The sequence below is a fragment of the Dermacentor silvarum genome, chromosome 8 (genome assembly GCF_013339745.2).
Source record: "Dermacentor silvarum isolate Dsil-2018 chromosome 8, BIME_Dsil_1.4, whole genome shotgun sequence".
NCBI lineage: Eukaryota > Metazoa > Arthropoda > Arachnida > Ixodida > Ixodidae > Dermacentor > Dermacentor silvarum.
In genome coordinates, this window is record NC_051161.1 from 40518518 (window position 1) to 40532552 (window position 14035).

The window sequence follows — 14035 nt, forward strand, 5'->3', positions numbered from 1 at the left end:
TTCAAACGTATTGTTTCTCAGCCAAGCTGATCTGTCACCAGTATGTAAATTTTTATTTACGGTGAACGACAGAAGCGTGCACCCTGTGCACAATGAGCGTCCCTAAAAAGTAATCCCTCCTGCCTAGTTTTTCTTTCTTTCTAAATGCTAAAATGAAGCGATGACAAGCAGTCGCAAGCAAAGGTTAAAATTGTGTTAGGAAAATGTGGAGGTGAATAACCCTGCATATAACTTTCCTGCCACGCTGGAAAACGTTTTACAACGTTCGCGACGATATATACGCAAGTATTGTCACGCATTTTGGCGAGAACGCGCGACCGTAAATACAATGTGCCTCACCACGCGCCCAGTGGTGCTATAACGTAAATCTATTCCAAAGTGTTTTTTTCTCCACTCTCCTGACGTCAAATTTACGTAACCGCGGACGCAATCATCGGGTGGTGACACGCAGCGTCGTTTGAAGCGACCAATCAAACACTCTCCTGCTTATAGGAACTAACTTTTGCTCGCATTCAAAACAAGTAGCATTGCCGATCTTGAGTGGTTTTTCTTGTCTAATTGGCTGACAAGACGTGAGGAGCACGAAGCAGTGGAAAGGGTTTCGGTGGGGCCGAGCTAGTGCAGTTAAGTTAGATGGGGAGGATGGTGCCGGCGTCTGCGATTGGCCCCCTTTCCCTTGCTAAGCTTGCGTTAGCTGGTTAACAATTGCGGCGGCATGCAACTTAAGGGTAAAAATGCCGCTAAAACCGATCCTCGTCGAAGAAGAGTTAGCCTAGCGATATCGTAAACGTGCCGAAAGGGCTCGACAACTTTATACTGTGCCGGAAAAGTGTTTGTTACGCGCAAATTCATCCTCCCGGGCAGCTCCAAGAAGCCAGTGTCTTATAGTGACCGGTAGGCAGACATCTTCTATTCCTTTGAGAAAGGGGCAGTTTCTAGCTATCCTGAAAAACAGTTCAGTTTTGTTCAGCACATTAATAGATCGTTAACGCGTACACATACTTTTGACGGGGTGAGTTTTGGCAGTTTTGTGACGCTGCGTGCCAGACAGGCGAAGTGGGAACAGCCCGAGAAAGTTTGACCAATTGGGGAGGACTAATGGCAAAAAAGGTGCGGAGTCGGAAATTACTATTTTTATTTTGTTTGGTATACACATGCATAATCAGTGTGCACACGTCATATCAGATGGGAAGCTTCCGTGGATTTCGTGAAGTCGCGTGACAGACTGGAGAACGGGGGAGGGGGGGGGGGGGGGGGGGGCAAGAACTTTTTCCCTGTCCTTACGGCGCTGATTACAGAATTGAAACAGAAACATTTGGAAAAACTTTACGGTGCAGCACCCCAGGAATGCGCGCGCAGTTCTCCACAAACTCGGGTGCATGTGTGCTGTAAGTATACTGCAACGTCGCGTTCGATCGCGGCATCCACTTCTGAATAACATAAACTGCCATGCCAGTAACGCCGGTTACAACCGTAGCGTAATGGCGACATCGATATGCGTCAGCGGAACCGACCCTCTCCACCACGGAGCAATTTACGATCGCCAACAACGGACATGCTGCGGCTCAGTTCAGCGTAAAACAAGGATGTCTTTTTTTTTTTTCAAGCGTCGTAAATGAGCGATGTACTCGTGCAACGCCTCGTCTATACATTCGCCCCCCCCCCCCCCCTCTCTCTCTCTCTCGCGAGCTGCTGCGTTAGTGAACTAAACATCAAAGCCACAATTGCTCAAAAGAACATAATCAAGAAATTATGGCCTCAAGCTACAGAAGAAAAGGCGTTTTACCGCCTTCTAGAGGGTGGGCGGGTGCGATTGCGCCTGAGTTCACCGGCCTCCTGCATGGTTCCTCCTGGCGAAGGTCGATTTTGCTGAGAGTGTGTTTACTCCCGTACGTTCAGGGTGCTGGCATGAAGGAATGTGCGTGTTCGAGTAGTTTGGTGACCCTTCCGGACCGTTCCTTCGTGTGGAGTAAAGCGTTGGTTGAGAACCTTCAAATAAGGTCTTTAAAAACGCACCATGAAGCGACTAATTTTCGCCTCTCCTCGCGGTGGTTGCAACGTTTATATTTTTCTGTTGCTGCGTTTTTGTCAGTACTGCAATTTCTACTTGGTAAAGTTTGTGTCATTGTTTTTGCTGTGACGGAGGCGCAGTTATTTCTCATCTTTATCAACGTTCTTATTCAGTGTTGCGCCGTCAATAGTGGCATGTTCCAATGTCATTACGGAATGCTACCAGCTTTAGCATTCACATGTTACCATGTTACCCTTATTTGTTCGATTATAGTGACGATTGTGCTGTTAAATATACTAATTATACTCTAAGGATATGTAACAAAAGTTCAAAACTTTTAATAGTATATAGTTAGCCCAATGTACCAAATTCTATATCGCATAAGTCTTCATTTTTCAGCGAAAATTATAGAAAAAAATGGTGGTATGGGCGTCGTTTCGTATGCAGCTATTTCAGCTATGACAAGTAGGCGGTCGGAGGGAAAAGTAAACCAGCAAAATGACGGTAACATACGAGATCTGCTTTCCCTTATCACCTCGCAAAGTAAATCATGGCGGTCCTCATTATTGTAGGGTTTCTGGTGTTCCATAATGTGGCAGGAGTACAAAAGTGAATCGCCGTATTCGCTCACTTCCACATATAAACGACACGACCGCCACCTGCATTTGAAAAATAACCTGGAACTTCGCAGTGGAGCATCAGAGCAGCTTCAGTAAGAAGCAAGCTGAAATTTTGTATATTAACTAAGCCCATAGTAGCGGAAGCGTGGGCTTGCCCAAACGACGTATACACGTATTGTGAGCCTGTGCGAACCTATATTCGCCTGCTGACCAGACACTCACACCATCCCGTCAACACTTCCAAGAAGCAACCTTTACTGTGCTTTTTCTGAAGCAATTGCATGCCACGCAAGCATTATACCTGCAAGGTTCCAGGCCACCAACATCCCCGAGACACCTTCCTGCACATTACTGGCAGTACTAGTGAGGCATCAAATACCTGGAATTACGAAGAAATTTCATGTTTCTTCCATTGGCTTGAAGCAGCTCACCTTGTACCTTATATTTACATTATATAGTGGAATTGTACAAGTATATACCGATCGTTCGGTCACACCATCTGTCACAAAGGCAACATTTGTTATTCCGCAACTTGGAATTAGTCGGCGATTTCAATTAGACGACAAATAGACATATATGGCTTCGGAACTTGCGGCAGTACGGGAATCTGTCCGTTTTATGAGACCGCAGACACCTCATAAATGGACGTTGTTCTGCGATGCCAGATCAGCGCTACAGGCGCTAAAATGCTTTTCAAAGAAATGACCATATTACCTGCTCGTGCTAGAAATAGCTGAACTTTATCACAGTCCCGAGCTAGGAGGCCACGTGACCAAATTTCAATAAGTTCCAGGCCATTGTGGTGTGATTGGCAATTAGCTCGCTGACAATGAGGCAACATCGCCATTCTCTTCCTCTGATGAAGTACGGATTGCATACTCGCGACCTGACCCCGACTCAATGATCAAGGCACTCATGCAGGACCTTACGAAGGCATACAGAGCCCATGCTGACAACATCCACAAGCGCCTACGTATGATAGACCCAGACGGTACATTCTGTTTGCCATCGAAGGTTAAGCGGAGCTAAGCGTCATAGTTACACAGGGTTTGGCTGGGCGTTGCTTTCACCTGTCGCTACTCACACCTCATCGGCCAGTCGAAGAGCCCTGATTGTGAACACTGCCAGACGCCTGACACGTTGGGACACATATTGTGCGATTGCCCCACATATATGCTGGAGCGAAAGACGTTGGAAGGTTCCCTAGCCAGCGTTGGCAGGCAACCACTGTCGGAGGACGCTAACCTAACTGCAACTTCAATGCGGGCAACTAAAGCGCTGTTTAAGTTTCTGCAGGACACGAAGCTAGACGAGCGGCTCTAGAAGGGCCACCGTCTAATGTAAATAAGCACTCACCACTCCTCTTATCATCATCATCCATCCTAGTAATTTCACTCCCCTTCCCTCTTCCCCAGTACAGAGTAGCAAACTAGAGCACACTAGTTCAGATCGACCTATCTGTCTTTCCTATCAATAAAATCTATCTATGTTTGTATATTAACATGATGTGTGGCAAATAAATCAGTCAGGCGGAACGCATGAAATACTGCAATATAATAAAATTATCATTCACAAGTACGGCAAAAAGGGCACTATAATACATGTGTGCAAAGAAAAAAACTGAAATTGATCAAACAGTTAAGGACGGGATACAGCATTATTGGCTAAAAAGTGCTATAATCTGCAGACTGGACTATCATTTCGATTGGTGATGGTCAGATAGCAAGAGACATTCAGACGACTATTGTCATTATGGTTGCATAATTCTTAGCTATGAATAAGGTGTTTTCCCCTAAATTGGTGCGTTTAAATTTCGGCAACGAGCTACACCGCCAAATAGATCGACTGTCTTCAACCGAGACTGTCTGATTACTAAAATCAGAATATTTGACAAAAAATGATAACTTTTGCGGACAAGTTTGATAGCAGTCACAGCTATCACGAACTGCTTGTTGATCGACAATACGATCATGAATTAGCAATTTTCAATACTTAGCTAATAATGTGTTTTTTCTTGTTACTTCAAATTCAATAAGACAGTTCCAGAAGCATAACTTTGAATATAAACTTTACTGTGTCAGTTTCGAGCAACATGACCCGCTAATCTGCAAGGAAATTCACTGCTGTTCCATTTATTATTTTCTAACTTTGCGGAGAAGTTCTGTATTTTAGGACACATTTGTCTTCAAACAAGAGTGCCTGGTTACTAAAAGCAGAATATTTGACACAAATTGATAACATTTGTGGACAGGCTCGATAGCAGTCATGGCTATCACGAACAGCATGATAATCAATAATCGATTCAAGATCGCGGGTTCAATGCAGGCCACACAATCGAATTTCTATGAAGGCGAAATGTAAGAGCGATTGTGTACTTAGATTCAGGATCACGTTGAAGAGCCCCAGGTGGCTAAAATTAGGCAGGAGTCTCTTGCTACGGCGTCCCTCAAATTCAGATTGTTGTTTCGGCCCGTAAAACCCGATAATTTAATTTTGTTGTAACTACAAGGATGCATGTTGGCAACATGGCCATTTGACGCCCTCTTATCAACGTTGATAGTGATAATGAAGACTGTTCCACGATCCAGAGCAACAGGTGGTCTATGAAATAAGTGATCTTTAGGACGGCTAATTATTTTCTTGAAAGTTCGCACTCTTAATTGTGCTCTCAAATGTCAATAGTCCGGCGCCTTTAAAATCATCCGGTATAAAACACCACAACATTGGCCAAGGGTATCGAACATGTGGACTGCTGTTCATTGGTTCCATCAGTGTGCGCACATCGAAAAGGTTAATGTTGATAGTATTGCTGATCGATATTCTATTTTGTTCTACTGCTGCTAGCTTGATAGGACTTGGAAACGCCAGGAGACCCTTACCGCCGTTTTAATGCATTTTATCGACATAGCGTTTCGCGCTACCCTGATTAACTTCGATTCTATCACAGATAACGGCCAACAAAATCACACACGCGACGGTAGATGACCGGAAAAGTTCAAGTAGGGGCTTTTAACTCGTGCGAAAAAAAGGAATAGGACACAATATAAGGCTGGATAAATGGAAGCAAAGCACTAACTCGACGAAGTGGACGTACCTACCCACAGCTGCAAACATGAATTTACGCATCGAATTGGGTCGAATTGTGAATATTTCAGCAGACAATATCATTCATTTTCATGGCAAAAGCTTTTTTATCAGGTTCCTAGTGTTTTCTCACCACCGCATTTCCTGAATTATTGAAAAACATATTCTTTTCTTGTTTGTGCTACATCTTCAGTGAAAAATCCAATGAAGATGCACGGAAAATTTTACTCGGAATATTCTTGCATCGTAAGAGTAATCATTGAGGCGTTATGTTCTACGTTTCTAGGAGCGCGAATTTTTATTGTGCGATATCTAATTAAAAACCAGACAATATTTCAACCGTATCGGCTGCGCTTCCTCGACTGTTCTCAATTATTGTTTTTACAATACTTCGTTCAGCAATGGAACTCACTTCTGAACTTATGGGAGCGAAAAGCAAAGATAAGCATTCCGCCGAAAATTTGCCGTGCGACTTCGGAGCGCTCCGTAAGAACCGAGGAGGAAAATGCTTTGCAAATGCACACTCGTGGAAGAAACATCGCCAAAAGAAGGACTACATAACAGCTAAAAGTGGCTGCTTAGACAGGCGCTCATTAAATGTAAGTAAGGTGCTGGGAATGTCAACGAAACGGTTGTTGCAACCAATGACTTTTGTACAGGTGATGGATTTATGGAGTATTTATGGATTTATGGAGTGATACTGTTCACTGGTTTAGTTTAGAACCGAATGCTTAGAGAACGTGATGAATCGGCATGCCTTCATGCTTCGGGGTGTGCATGATCGCTAGCGGTAGTGACGTTATACAAACTAGCAAGCTTTTTTTACAACGCGTTAAAAAACTCATACTTTACTCGACAGGTTCATGTTATCATTATTGAACTGAATAGGACATTGCTGAGTATGTCTTATAGTACGAACTTGTGCCGGATTCACAAAGTGCCCTTTATCTTTATTTTCTTCATTGTCATATATGTATATTTAATGTACCCTATGGATACAACAGTAACACATAACCTTCCAAATTCATGTGACATTTTGTGGATTTTTGTGCAGGATTTCATATGCCCACATGATAATATAAGACGGGAAGATTTCAGGGCGTATTGTATTTTCAAACAACCTTTTAGAGCAAAATGCCTAGAACTGGAACAGCAGTATTACGCAGGAGCTCAAGCTTTTCACTTCTAACAGTTATAGGAGGACTTATCAAATGCCATAGTTTAAATAATGTCTAGCTGCTATTAGGACTTACTTGAGGGTAACGTGAAAATATAGAACTGGTTATATTCGGTTTTATTATACGCAAAACACACAAGTGGATTAGAGCGACTGTGTCTCAAAATGTTTTGTTCGTTTGTTCACGTGGTTACGGTATCATTGGCTGCAGCCTTTCTTTTTTTCAAATACAACAGGCAACTTAGTCATTACATTATGAACCACATTTTAATGCCTGGATCCGAGTAATTGAGGTACCATACTATTGACCACTGGGTTAGAAAGCGACAAAAAAAAAAAAAAAAAAGAGACACAGGACACAAGATGTCAATCTAACGCGCTGTCCGAGGGAATGTTGGTCACAGTTATATCTGTCGGAACACATCCGCCCCACGAACTTCTCCTGGAGCTGGCGGTAAATTTGGGATTTAACAATGAGAATTCTTTTAAAATCAGTTTACCTTTAACTACATCATATCGCTAGCATTTGGATATACTGACCAACGCTAACTTTTCGCTTAGGCCTGATGCTTACGGTTAATTTAAACATAGTATGCCTGCACACACGGGTTCTATTACGGTAATGTAACATTGATCTCAACTCGTAGAATGTTCTGTGTTCAGTGCACAAAGCACGGCGAAACTCCACAGCAGTCGCCTCACGGAAATTTCAATCCGTGGACCTTGCATGGTCCCCGTCGGCGTCAGCCCGAGTTGCTTTCAAACGGACTTTTGTGCTCTTTTAGAGCGTCAGAACTCTATGAAAGATTGTAATCGTTGTGAAGCGCCTTGATTATGGTTCTTCATATCTTCTTTTCTCCTCATCTTTTCTGCCCTTTACCATTCCCCCACAGTGGAGAGTAGTCAAAGGGGCAATTAATTGTTCTGGTAAACTCTCTGCCTCTCACCCCTTATTTTCTATTTCTCTCTCTATGTTTCGTCTCAGCCGCTCGCACATGGTATAGCTTTCGATAAACGGTAGCAAATCTTTAGTACAGATGCACGCCCGATATGTATTCTGTCAGAACTCGGATATAGTTGTTCCTTGTGGGTCTTTAAGGTTTTTTTGTCTAACATGTTTGATCTTTTGTGAGCGAGTACCAATTGCGGCCTCTCCAAGTGCGTGATGCAAGTAATGTCTGAACTAGAGTTGAGCCACGCATTGAAATCCGAGTGAGAGGTTTTGAGGAAACACATGTCAAAACAATTCCAATGCCCAAGTGGATAACACTAGCCAGGTAAAGAAATGAAGAAACGAATAGCTGGACGCATTACGTAGGCCTTTCCTCTGATTGCAGGTTTCAATACAGAGGAAGGTACCGACAGACAGACGTATATGCCTACTCATTTCTAAAAAAAATGTATAACGTAGAAATATAAACATTTCTTTATCGCACAGGTGAAAACTTGCTGTGCTGGTGTATCCGGAAATCATGTCTCTGTCGCCTCCCACCCCCGCAGATCCTGCAGGGTTTTAATCCTTACAAATAAAGTTGTTCATTCATTCATTCATTCATTCATTCGGCTGACGCTTCTGCTTCTTTGCTTTTTTCCCCCTATGTTTTGCCAAATGACGGCTTGCGTCCTGCGCGCGCAGGAGCACTCACAAAAGAGAGAGAAAGAAGGAATTTAAATTTAATTGTTTGCACAGTGCTAAAACACACACACATGCGCACTCACACACATACACATACACACACACACACACACAACACACACACACACACCACACACAACACACCACACACACACACACACACACACACACACACACACACACACACACACACACACACACACACACACACACACACACACACACGCGCGCGCGCGCGCGCGCAGGCACGCACGCAAGCACACATTGAAAAAGATGAAAAAGAATAACACTAAAAGCGAAGGCCTTTAATGCAGCGGCAAGTACTCGCAAACCATCTTTCTGCGTGAGGGATTACTTGAACCCTATGCAATTGACAGTAAGGAACAGACAGAGACCAAGATTTCTGCAAGCGTGCAAGCAACAACAACACTCCTATTTGTTGCACATTCTTCTTGACCTAGCTATGGCTCAGCAGGCTGATCAACACTTCGCTTTTGTTCTTCATTGCGTTCCCTTATTTTGTTTCCATTATTGCGCCGGTTCCGATCGCAATACAACTGTGCTTTCAAGTACCAATGGCAACATAAAGTCGTTCCCCAAATGCATCGTTTCACTTAGCCAGCGCTGCCGTTGTTTGCACTTCCGACTCCCGAGGTGCGCGGTGAAAGCGAAAACGAGATTAGGGCACGACGACAAACGGTTAATCCCCTTCAGACCCCTCTTCATCGGACGCTCCCCTCTTCGTTACCGTCTCTTGATGGTCATCCTGTGTCTGCCGCCGAAAGTCGGCTGTTCGTTATCTCGTTTTCTACATCCTTTTCTTCATTCCCCTGTGTCTTGTATCTGGCAGTAGGTCTGTCTTCTTTTTTCTTTACTAGATCAAGCGATGCACTTTCTCTTAAGGAAATTTGAGTGTGTCACAGCTACGACAAGATTAACAAGGGCGCCAAAGGAAACAAAGTCTGCGCGATAGCAGAATTCAAGTAGAACAGAGCTTCTAGGATCAACTGGAGCTGTTCAAACACGTTTCCTGTTATCTTCCAGTGTCTAAGTTTAAAAGCGGAAGAATGTCTCGGAAGAGAACCTGTCTTTGTTTCCAACCTGATCAGCTTTTTAACTACTGCTAAGCCGTAAAACTGAAAATAAAAGCGGTAGCTTCATCATATTGTGAATCAACGCCTACATCGATCGCGAACTGTAATCAAATGCGCATTACCTTATACTTTTCTTGTTGTGTAGGTTTGTGTATGTGCCTACCTCAATAGGGGACTGCTGTATGAAAACTGAAATGAATGTGGCGGTGTAATATCTGTATTCACATGACCGCACATCCCCATTTCAATCGTACAAAACTTTAACGTCGTGGAAATGCCGGTCACGGATGTGTGACCGATACTTCCTATACGACACCAAACAATTGAAATCAGCTCGGTGAGGCTGCATATTTAATTGCCCCCTTCCCCCCCCCCCCCCCTATTGCCACCTACGTCCATACTCTATCAAACAAACCAAGCACTACTAATCACGTGGTTATTCCCTTGTACTATTTCGTTATTGATAGCTGCACAGCAAGTGTTTGTAGCTAATGCCAATGTCCGCAGCAGCTAATAAATGTACAGCAATGGTAATGGGCATTTTTCTCTTAACGCACGAGTATCTTAGCAAAATCAGGCGAGAAGGATCATTTAAGCAATACCATACGGCATTTGTCCATGCAATAGCTCTTCCAGGGGTTGAGTACGTGCGAAACTAGGTTGTAACAATCAGACAAGCAGCGCAACAAAACGATGCAGTAATGTCACTTAAAGGCACTTATCATACAGCGCATTTTTTGTGAGGAGGTAAATGTTTCTGTAACAAAGTTAACAGCATCAAGAAAAAGACACGTGCGCTAACGTTAATATGGGTATTTATTTGGCTATTGGTATTTTCCTAAAATCCTAGTAGACCATAAGGCCTTATTGGATAGTCGGATAGGAGAAATAAGGGCATAGGCTTCTTACACAGGGACCAGTTTCACCCTTCATTGTCACACTAATCAAATCAAGGCTACCGAACAGTTAAACATTGTTTTGTGCCGACATTGATGACATCCAGGGTATCACGAAAAAAATTAATCCCCCCCCCCCCCCCCCCTTACACTCTCGGCCCGCCCATAAAAGCACGTAGCAGCAAGCACATCTACACAAAATATGGCACAAAATAAAACCCGCTTCAGTCAGAAGAAAGTAGACAGGAAACAGGATCAATGGCGGCCTCTTTCCCGTTTTCCCGTGAAACATACTCTCACTCGGCACCAAGGTTGCTGATTACTTCTGTAATGCGAATTATTAATGAACAGCGATGGCAGCTCACCTAGTGTTTACTACCGAAGTGAACCGTAAAAAAAGTAATAATAAACTTGGCCATGAAGAAAAAAAGCGCCAATTTCGCAAGCGCTGATTTACTCTTCCGAGAGTCTATCGCTGAAATCACGGCAGAGCGCGCAGATGGACTTTTCTTTCCTTTTTCCTTTCTTTTTCTCCCATTCTGGCTGGCGAGGCAGTACGGGCTTGTTGCTTCTTTAGCGGTTCCACGCAAGTAGAGAGGCAAAGCCTAATGAAAGCGCCAGTCGTCGCTGTTAATTGCCAGCGCGAGGCAATAAATGCTCCGGGAGAAATATGGCGCATACATGTAGAGAAGCTAAATGCGTGGTTCGACCATGCCTCTGCCCTAGCCTATCTTGTGTTTTTGCGGCACATTGCTTCACTGATTATGGCATGGTTGTGTAAGCATCGCAGTTAACATCGTGGAAGTTTACTTCGGAACATTGCAGGGGCGTCGCTATTTACGCATGTTGCTCGGAGATTGGCTATTCTCTTCTCTTGCCTTTCAGTTTGGCCAGCTGAAAGTACGCGATGTTATATCGACTACCATAAATTTAGATAGACGATACGGCACTAAAACCTCAACGAACGCAAGCACGCACGCACCCACACACGAAGGCACACACGCGCACACATCTGAAAACATACTTTTCTCTTACAGCAATGAGTCCTCGTTTCTTCTACACAATCTCAATGTTGAGTCACGTGCCATTGCCAGAAGTGAGTGGCAGATTCCCCCGGCCGAAATGTTTCATGGAAGTACCGGAATAGCCTCACTTATTGTGATTGTCGTTACAGGCTCGTTTCACTACGTGTGCTGAGCAAATTTCTTCTCCGTAATTTCTTTCTCGTTTTTCTTGCACTTCTTCCGTTCCCACAATATGAATGAGGAACCGCATTCATAATTTAGCTAGTCGTTCTGTGTTGAGCTTTTCTTCCGTCATCTCGTTTTCTCCGTATTCGGTGCATTAGCGTAGGTCGAGTCTTTCACTGTGAAATTAAGATGTTATGTCGGAGATACATTACAATAGAAAAACAGGTGATAGGGGCTGCTGAAATATTTCTACTGTCTGTGCTTTCATTCGCACACCCAGCTGACTTAATAGGTTGCCTATATTACGACCAGGGCAACAAATTATTCATCATGCTTTAAATTTATATATATATATATATATATATATATATATATATATATATATATATATAAGCTTACATTTAACCTGTGGCTAACGGCTACTGGCTGAAAAAGGAAAAAAAAAACAGAAGAAAAATTGCTTTACCTTCAGTATTGTCCCGTGTCTGCAAACTGCCATTGGTTCCGAGTGTTTAGCGTTCGCTGGCGTCGGCATCTAGGGGCCCCTACAGTGGTTCAGAAATGAAATCGCCCTAAACATTCTTTATCATTAAAGAGGGCGGAAAGCAGGCGATGCAGAAACATACCGCCATTTGCCTTGCATGAGGTGAAGAATGCTTCGCATAAAAACGTGTTCTTATGGTTAGCCTGTTGAAGAAAGTAGGGGCAGATGAAGTACATTCTAGAAACAGAAGGTGCTATTCGTATGTCGCACATTATCCTACTTGCTCCAAGAGCAAAGAAATCGGAGCGCGAGTAAATCTCTAGTTGGCGCAGATGAAAGACAAGATCGTCCTGAGCGAGTTGGGGATTTTAATGAGGTGTACGGAGTGTATAACTTATTGTGAGAACCGCGCTGGAGCAACAACTTTTGATCGACGCCAACTAGAGGTTAAATCACCTTCTAAATTTTGTCATCGCTTATCGTCGTCGTCATAATCATCATCATAGTCATCACATCCCCAGTTTCCCCAGCGTTGGCTCACGGGTGCTCGCTTCTTGGGATGATCGGAATGCTTATTGACGTTCACAAACGCACGAACGCGTCAGAACGCTTCTCTACATCGTTCTCGACACCCAAACGAACTCATTGCTATCGACTCTGACAACAGGGGCGCTGGAGAAACCTTATGTTTCACCTTTGATTTCTGATTTCGAAGGAGTACGGAGGCGCTTGGTTTAGTGGTTTTAACAACTTGCCGTGAATCCATCGAGAGAAAATGCGGCACCAATGGCAGATAGCTGTACGAACCGAGTTAGGTACCCAACGGTAGAGGACGCGTGAGGTGTAGAAGGGCTGTGTTCATATATGCGCCTTAATAACGGCCTTCTATATGAGCAAGGAAGGCTGTTACCTTGCCAGTCGCGAATATTGGAGCAATATCGCCAACCATCCGCCACTTGAAAACCACTTACAAATTATTTTGATTGTTCCTTTAGCGTTCACCAAACTTAACTTTAGCGGACAGCTGTGCTCGTGGACAACTTTCTGGGGCAATGAATGGAGGCAAAGAGCACGCAAGAAATGAGCGCCCTTGAAGATAGTCCCACATTTTCATCCACGTTAGTTTACGCGGACGAACAGAAAAACATTAACATCTCATTTAGAACATCAAAAATGATATAACATAGGCAACTGAGTATTAACCTTGACTTATTTTTTCAAGCTAAGCTTGTATACGCTAGCCTGCACCGGAGATGTCATGCTAAAAAAAAATAAAAAACCGCTGCTCTCAAAGCTGCACAGGTGGCTCGTGATCGGCACGCGCTCGTGCCACTGCTCCCGCATTCGTCGTCGTCGTCTGCTATCACAGCTGGCTGCGTTGCCGTTAATCATTCCAGCGTAGAATTTCACTTCTTTTTTGTCGTCGTAATGGGGAGGCCGCGTGTGAGCCATTCATTGCCTTACATAACGTACAGATTTAGTTCTGAAGAAATTTCATGTAAATCAATTCAGAAATAACGCGCTCCGAAAAGGTCTCGTCGTCGACGTGCCGATTCTAGCGTGAGGGCTTCCGAAGCCCAGGCGAAACGTCAGCGAATAGCTGCGGACCCCAAGTTGCGGGAGCGCGATGTTGATGACAAACGTCAGCGTCGTCTAGCCCTCCAATAACCCGACAACGGTGGTGTACGCCCCGGCAACGCTAGCGCCAACTTCCCGGGTGCGACCGCCAGGTTTCAACGTGAGTTTGTCAACCGGAACTTCGCAGCCAGCTGCAGTGCGTGTGACCGCTTGTGCTTTGAGCACAACGTGATACTCGTCAGTGCCATTCGTTCGGAGGAACACC